An 8,692-nucleotide genomic window follows, 5' to 3' on the forward strand; every position below is an offset into this window, starting at 1 on the left:
TTTTTAATTTCTAGATATCTTTTCCCTCATCTGTAAAATGGGAAGCTTTTACTGAAGAATGTTTAGGATCCATAACACAAGTGTACTTTATAGCCTACAGATAACCTCAATATTTCAGGATCAACATGAATATGAGTTTGACACTCTTTATTCCCTGTTTAACTTTAAACATATTGAAAGTGAAAGTGAAATCCCTCAGTCATGTGCAACTCTTTGAGACCCCATGGACTGTAGCCTACCAGGCTCCTCCATCCATGGAATTTTCCAGGCAAGAAATACTGGAATGGGTTGCCATTTCCTTTTCCAGGAGACCTTCCCGACCCAGGGATTGAACCTGGGTCTCCTGCATTGTAGGCAGATGCTTTACCATCTGAGCCACCAGGGAAGTCCCACTGGGTGTAGTTTAATTCAGGCCTTGTTAACTGCAAGAACAGAAACCTATCAGACTAGTCCAGAGATAAAGGGAGATTATTGAAGGACTGCAAGGAACTCTACAGAAGGCATCCCAGGATAAGAGGTGAAGTTCTGCCAGGCCACAGCGGAGCTGTGAGAGTCAGGAACAGAGCCACCCCACTCCAGAGTTTCTCAGCACTGCCTTGGTTGGGCATTTGGTCTGTTCCTCTGCTTTCTGCTACAGACAGGTTGGTTTCTTCTAGTTAATTTTGAATTTGTAGCTCCCTTGTAATTCTGAGCTGTCTTGGCACAGTGCTGATGCTGATTAAACCTTATGACTTTTTTGCTATTTAAAAATTTTATTTTATATTGGAGTATGATTGATTTACAATCTTGTGTTAGTTTTGTGTCTACAGCAAAGTGATTCAGTTATACACATACACACATCTATTCTTTTTCAAATTCTTTTCCTATTTAGGTGTTATAGAATATTGAGCAGAGTTCCCTGTGCTATACACTAGATCCTTATTGGTTATCTATTTTATTTATAGTTAGTGTATATATGTTAATCCCAACCTCCTAATTTATATCTCTTCTCCCATCTTTCCCCTTGGGTAACCATATGTTTGTTTTCTAAGTCTGTATAAGCTTTATGATGTTTAACTAAAAGATCTGATACCTCTTACGATCCAACTTCTTTAGCCCTTTAGAAATCTTCTTCTTCTACAGCCTGAAGAAGAGAGTGCCCAGTTTGAGTCAGGCATCCATCCTGGGTCCCACCAGTGGCGGCCAGGGGCCATGCAGTGCTCAGAGTCACTCCTGTCACGGGCTGTGTGTGGGGTATAGAGGCATTGAGACAGTGATGGGCATGTATACTAAAGGTCTAAGGAAATCCAATCTAGGGGCCCTGGGGCTTGAGTGGACCTTCATCTCATTTATAAAAATCCACTGGAGAGATTGGGGGTGGGCAGACACTAAAGAGGCTCCTAGTCAATCAGTTGCTCAGCAATACTCACTAAAGACCCTCACAGACAGATGACATCTGTGTGTTCAGTAATCTATACAGAGTGCCTGGTGGGGCACTTACCACTGAGCACGTGCTGTGTAATTTACGACTCCCCTCTCAGTCGAGCTGTAAAAATAAAATGTCCTTTTATCCAGCGATGTATAGGGGAAATGGGATGGGCCTTTGAATTCCAAACAAGGGCAAGCTCTTTAGGGGCTGAGCTGGAGGTCAGAAAAATCTCAGGTGACTGTCTAGCCTTGAGGGGTGGATAGAATTCACGCAGGATACAGAGAGAGAGCAGTGAAGAACGCAGTCAGATTTCAGGGACATGAAGAGAAAGAGAGGCCAGCTGCTGAGCTTTATGGAGCAGAGAGCAGGCCATTTCTGGTTGGGGTAGGGAGTCTGCCACGTAGATAGCAAAGGCCCTAATGCTTCAGGATGGAAGGCTCGCCCAAGGACTGTTCGTGAGTTGGGTGATCGGTAGAGCAGTTCCTTGATAGGCAGGCTCCTAGGTGGTCACTGAGCATGACTTGACTCAGAAATACTGTCAATGGGTTTGCCATGAGGTCCAGTACAGGAGGCACTTGATGACCTGGCACTTAGATGATTTAAAGGCTTATTAGGTAAGCAATGAAAAGGTATTTAAAGCACTACTTCTCAGAAGAAAGACTTCTTGAAGGCAGGTAGATTCCCTGGTAGCAGAGGAGAGCTGGCTAGCGGGCATACTTATGACCTAGAGAGTGAACATAAAGGGTTCCATACTAAGACTGCTCTGTTGAGATCAAATAGATCATATTGCCAAAGAGTTTTTAAGAATGGAAAAGTTCATTATAAAGGCTTGCCAGATACAAAACTTATTTTTTTTTCTCTAAATTAGTCCATCACTTAAAAGTCTAGTGTGTCCTGAGTTTCACAGGTGCTTATGTTTCTTACTAAATATAGGATTCCCCACCTTGGGGATGATCGAGGTGGATACACTATCTCTGTTGGGTCATGCTGTTGTGAAACACACGTAGCCCTGTGTATCAGTTATCCGTTGCTGTGTAACAAATTACTCCAAACCTAGCAACCTAAAACAATGAACATTTGTTCAGTTACTGAGAGTGAGGTATCCAAGAATGGCTTAGCTGAGTGGTTTTGGTACAGGGTCTCTAGTGAGGTTGCACTTAAGCTGTTGGCTGGGACTACAGTTATCTGAAGGCTTAACTCGGGCTAAAGGGTCCACTTCCAAGCTCATTCACATGGTTTTTCATGGTTCTTTGCTGGCTTTTGGCTGGAGACATCATTTCCTCACCACATGGACCTTTCCTAGGTTGCCTGAGGCCTCCTAATATGTCTTGAGAAGTGAGAGGGGAAGAGTGAGAGGGAGACACAGAGAGAGAGGACCCCCCCCAAGACTGAAGCCAGTCTTTTTATCATCTAATCTTATAAAGAATGTGCCGTTATTTCTGCTGACTGCTATAGGTCACACAGCCCAATCCTGGCACAATATGCCTTGGTCCAGGGACCAGCTGGTCATTTTGGAGGCTGGCTATCATATCATGAAGCTTTGGGTGAGACAGCTAACTTCTTTCAATCTCCTCTTCGCCTCCATTAAACAGGAATAAAGACATGAGCTAGAAGTGCTGATTTCATGGGGTTTTACAGAGGATTGAGTCAGGTGATGGATGAGAAAGCCGTTTGTAAACTGTAAAATCTACTGGATGAAAAAGTTGATACGTGATCCGGAGGTGAGAACTAAAAGGCAAAAAACAGTGGAAAATTCCAGCCCAGCAGAGGGGAATCCTGAGTTCTCTTAGGCCATAAAACCCTTCCCCTTCTCACAGACACTGTAAGCCCCGCTAGGGCTTGGCAGATGGAGACTATGTGGAGTTTGGGGTTGGAGTGCCTTTTTTTTTTTTTCTTGGAATAATAAATTTCATGTTTCTGAGGAAAATAAATGAAGAAACAAGGCTTCCTGCAAGGTTTAAAAGGTTTGAAGCCATCAGCTTGTTCTCACCACACAGTTTGTTAATGTGTCAATTGTCAATGAATTTAAAACATGTGGATTCAATTTTACTGAAATAGTTCCTCACTTGCAAAAATATATTTGGGGTTCCATTGAATGCAAGGACATTGAGTGTGTGATCTAATAAAAGTGCCCATGTCCTGAGCTCACATACCCCTTATTCAGACCAGCATCAGAAGCAAGCATTCTTGCCCACAAACTGGCTGGGCTTATTCCTCATTTGCATGTGTAGGGGTTATCTCTTGACATGATTAGAGCTGAGTTTAAGTAGGTAATTTTGACAAAAATGTGCAAGATTGATTAGAAAGTAGGCACACTGGTCAGCATGACCATCACCAAAAAAATCTACAAACAATGAATGCTGGAGAAGATGCTGAGAAAAGGGAACTCGCCTGCACTGTTGGTGGGAATGTAAATTGGTGCAGCCGCTTGGAGAACAGTAAGGAGGTTCCTTCAAAGACTGGAAATAGAACTCCATATGATCCAGCAATCCCACTCCTGGGCATACACCCAGAGAACCATAATCCCAAAGGATACTTGCACCCCAGCGCTCACTGTAGCCCTATTTGCCACAGCTAGGACATGGAAGAAACACAAATGTTCATTGAGGGAGGAATGGACAAAGAAGACACAATACATACACACAACGGAAGGTCACTTAGACATAGAGAAGAAGGAGATAATGCCATTTGCAGTGATGGGGATGGATCTAGAGATTGTCTTGTCATATGATATTGCTTATATAAGAAATCTAAGAAACGGGACGAAGGAACTTATGTACAAAACAGAAACAGAGAGTCACAGATGTAGAAAGCAAAGTTGTGGTTACCAAGGGGGAAGGGGTGGATAAATTGGGAGACGTGGATTGGCCTGTACACACTATATAAAGTAGATCACTAATAAGAACCTGCTATATAACGCAGGCTCAGATGGGAAAGAACCCACCTGCAACGCGGGAGCCCTGGGTTTGCTCCTTGGGATGGGAAGACCCTCTGGAGGAGGGCATGGCAACCCACTCCAGTATTCTTGCCCGGAGAATCCCCATGGACAGAGGAGCCTGGTGGGCTGCAGTCCATGGGGTCACAAAGAGCCCGACACGACTGAGTGACTAAGCGCACACATACAGTGCAGGAAACTCTACTCAGCCTCTGTGATGACCTATTTGGGAAAAGAATCCAAAGCAGAGTGTATATGTGTAACTGATTCACTTTGCTGTGAGCCCAAATCGAACGCAACATTGTAAATCAACTATACTCTAATAAAAATTAGTTTAGAAAAAGGAAGTGGAGGGAGTGGGTAATGGGAAACTAGACAATTACACCCAAATAACCATTGTGTTCAAGCCGCTAAAATAGCCAAGACAAATCTAAAAATTACTTTTAAAGTGTGAAGGAACTCAAAAGATAACGAGGAACCACAAACTATGTCTGCGATCTTGGCAGACACGGGAAACTAGAAAGATGAGATCATCTTTTAAGACCACTTTATATACACTATCATGTGTAAAATAGTTACTGAAAGTAGAAAAAAGAAATGAGAATCTAAAAATTAACACAGGCTGAGAAAGTAAAATCTGCCCCGCCATGTTGCCATCAGGTGGACATAGCCGCAGATAAAGACAGCTGCAAAGTTTGTAGGAGACAGTGTTTCTCCAAGGACTTGCTGCCCTTGTAAAATGTCACAATGACTCCTTTCTTTAAGTGATTCCTGCTTTCTTATCTGTGAACAGTATTTTTTCCTCTGAAATCTTTTGTTACTTGAAATTATATCAATAAGAATGAAACATCTCACTTTTGCCCAAAGGATCTGAGCCACTTTGATAAAGAGAAGGAACCTCAAGCTTCAGTCTATTTGCAGAGTTTCAGGTAATTGGTTGCTAGACACAGCATTCCATATCTATCTTAACTTTTAGTTTCTAAGGAAACAGGACCCTGAATCTACTTTTCAGTCCAGACTTATTTTGCTGTGAGCCTGTCCAAGCACTGCTTTTTTTAAGTTTCAACTAAACTCCACCTTTCCCCCAAATTCTGTAACTTTGTCATTTCCGTTGTTTGGTGAGATGTTTACGGTTCTTCTGTCATTTCCCTGGTGGTGTGGTGGTGGTTTAGTTGCTAAGTGGAGTCTGACCCTTGCAAGCCCCTGGACTACAGCCCGTCAGACTTCTCTGTCCACGGGATTGTCCAGGCAAGAATACTGGAGTGGGTCGCTGTTTCCTTCTCCAGGGGATCTTTCTGATCAAGGAACTGAACCCAGGTCTCCTGCATTGCAGGAGGATTCTTTGCTGACTGAGCCAGCAGGGAAGCTGTATTGATCTGACTTTATAGAGCTGTGGGGTTTTTCTGCTGGTTGTCTTACACTGATGGGTTAGTAGAGGAAGGAGTCATTTTTCCACTTCTAACAGTGACTAGAAGCCCTTACAGCTTTGATGTTGGTTTCTGTAGCATCAGTGGGGTTAACTCCAGAGCTTCAGATTAGAAGCGGTGGGTGAGTTTCAACAGCAGTGGCAAGAGCAGTGGCAATCACATGAGTTAGTGGGCTCTGAGCTGGGACACGAAGCAGCTTCCTGGTCTCTGGGTGATTTACTCTTTTCCTTTTGTTCCTCTAATTTTTCTAACATTTTACAATGATTTCTCTCTTCTGCTTTTTTCATCCTTTTGTCTATTTTTAATCTGGATGGATTCTTTTAACCTAATTTTCAGTTTAGTAATTCTTCAGCTTGTCTAATGTAGGATTAAAGCCAACTATTGAATGACTGTTTTTGTTACTGCTTTAATTTTCACTTCTAAAATTTCTAGTTTTTTTTTTTTTTCCAAATCTGTTGTTAATTTTTTAGTTTCCATTTTCTGAATTTTTGGCCTTATCTGTATTTTTAATTTGTATGCTCTTAATAACATGCACTCTCTCTCTATGTATATATGTCTCTGTGTGTGTATGCATATATTTGATAGAATTACTAAGAGAAATAAATAAATCTGCTGTCATAATGGAAAATGACAAAATCTTTCAGTAATTGATAGAAGAAACAGACAAAACTTAAAAATAATATAGATGTGAATAGCACAGCTTACAAAACTATTTAATTCCCATATACAGAACACTGTACCCAACTGAAAAATGTTTATTATCTTTTAATCACATGGAGAATAGTTACAGAAATTGACTACAGACGTACAGATCTATACATTCATTAGGGAAGATATGTATCAAAGATGTCAGTTCTTCCAAATGGATTTATAGATTCAATGCAATCCCATTGAGAATACCAGCAAAGTATTTTCCAGAACCCAACAAGCTTATTTTAAAATTTGTAGTAAAACTAAAAGAATAAGAAGAGACATTCTTTAAAAAAAACTTGACCTACACATTGTTAAAATTTATAAATTTATAGTAATTAAGACTAGTCTAGTATTGGCAAAGGGGACTTCCTAGGTGGCCCAGCAGTAAAGAATTCACGAAAGAGATAGGGGTTTGATCCCTATAGTAGGGATCCCCTGTAGTAGGAAAGATCCCCTGTAGTAGGAAATGGCAACCTGCCCCAGTTCACTTGCCTGGAATATCCATGGACAGAAGAGCCTGGCGGGCGACAGTCCGTGGAGTCGCAGAGTCAGATATAACTGAGCATGCGTGCAAACCTGACACACAGAGTATTGGCAAAAAGCTTAAAACAATCAGCCAATGGAACAGAAGCGATGACCCAGATATTCACTGACATATGTATGGACTTGAGTTGTGAGAAAGGAAACCATAGACTAGAAAAAGAATGTTTTTCCCAATAAATAGAGTTAGGGTAATTGGATAGTCATACAGGCAAAAATGAAATAGGACCCTTTTCTCATATTACATATAAAAACAGTTCCAGGCATATACAGACCTAAGTGTGAATGGCAAAACATAAAAGCTTTTAGAATGTAATATAGGTGAGTATCTTTAAGACCTCAGTATGTGGAGAAAACAAGACAGATGATGAGTCACTAACTGTAAAATAAAGAATTGATATATCTGATGACATAAAAATTAAGATGTTTTGCTCACCAAAAGACAAATAATGAGAGACAAAAAGCAAACTACAGAGGGAGAATAATTCCATAACATATCCAGCAAAGAAAAGGTTTGTATCTAGAATCTATTTCAAAACTCCTTCAGATGAATAATAAAAATGCATGTTATCTAATAACAATAGAAAAACTGGGGAAACTTCAACCATAGATTGTTATCTACCTTCTACCATTAGATCGTCATCTTAGCAAGGACAGGACTGTTTTGTCGGTTTTGTGTTATGTACCTGAATGCCCGGCTTCCTTTGTAGCTCAGCTGGTAAAAAATCTACCTGCAATGCAGGAGACCCTGGTTCTATTCCTGGGTTGGGAGGATCCTCTGGAGAAGGGTTAGGGTACCCACTCCAGTATTCATGGGCTTCCCTGGTGGCTCAGATGGTAAAGAATCCACCTGCAATGCGGGAGACCTGGGTTTGATCCCTGGGTTGGGAAGATCCCCTGGAGGAGGGTATGGCTACCCACTCCAGCATTTTTGCCTGGAGAATCCCATGGACAGAAGAGCCAGGCAGGCTACAGTCCATGGCGTTGTGAAGAGTCATATACGACTGAGCAACTAAGCACAGCACAGCACCCGAATGCCCAGAACAGCACATAATTGGTACATATTTGTTGCTCAAAAAATATTTATTGAATATTCTCACTTAACTCTCATAACAAACCCACAATTGAAGGACTGCTGCTCTTCCTAAATTACAATGAGGAATCAGAGGCTTAGAGAGCTCAAAAATGGCCCATCCAGGCTCTCTAGATAGCAGTTAATAAGGGCAACACCCAAATTCATACCTTCAGATGTCAGAAGCCCATTTCATGATAACTGTATTACCTGAGCCTCTTTACAATGCTGCTAATGGCCAGTCAACATGCAGGCTCCAGGTAACTTATACTTTACATGAAAGACTACATCAGGCCAACATAAGTGGCTCAGAATAATGGAAACTGTCAGATCCTGGTCATCTAATTTAAAAATTTTCCAATGAAATGTTTCCCTCAAGGGGCAGGGCTGCTTAGCCTCCATTCCACAGAGTAAAGGAAGGGGCTTTCTTCTCTGGCTTGACCAGTTACTCTTTCCTTATGAGATAATCTGAATGAAAACTGCAGTTTTCTTCATCTGCTAACATTCAAAAGGCTCAGCTAAGAACTGTCTTTCCTTGTCTTCTGCCAGTATTCTTTACTAGAGGCTCTGAGCTTGATGTACAATTAATGCAATGTTGATTACTGAGATTATAAGAA

At 41.4% G+C, this 8,692-nt stretch overlaps 1 non-coding gene across 1 annotated transcript; it reads right to left on the minus strand.

Annotated features, from left to right (window-relative positions):
* Positions 1 to 313: 313 nt before the first annotated feature.
* On the minus strand, positions 314 to 385 carry TRNAC-ACA (transfer RNA cysteine (anticodon ACA)). Its single transcript has one exon. It is a non-coding gene; the product is annotated as a tRNA-Cys (tRNA).
* Between the last annotated feature and the right edge of the window lie 8,307 nt (positions 386 to 8,692).

The sequence above is a fragment of the Budorcas taxicolor genome, chromosome 22, assembly GCF_023091745.1.
Source record: "Budorcas taxicolor isolate Tak-1 chromosome 22, Takin1.1, whole genome shotgun sequence".
Lineage (NCBI taxonomy): Eukaryota > Metazoa > Chordata > Mammalia > Artiodactyla > Bovidae > Budorcas > Budorcas taxicolor.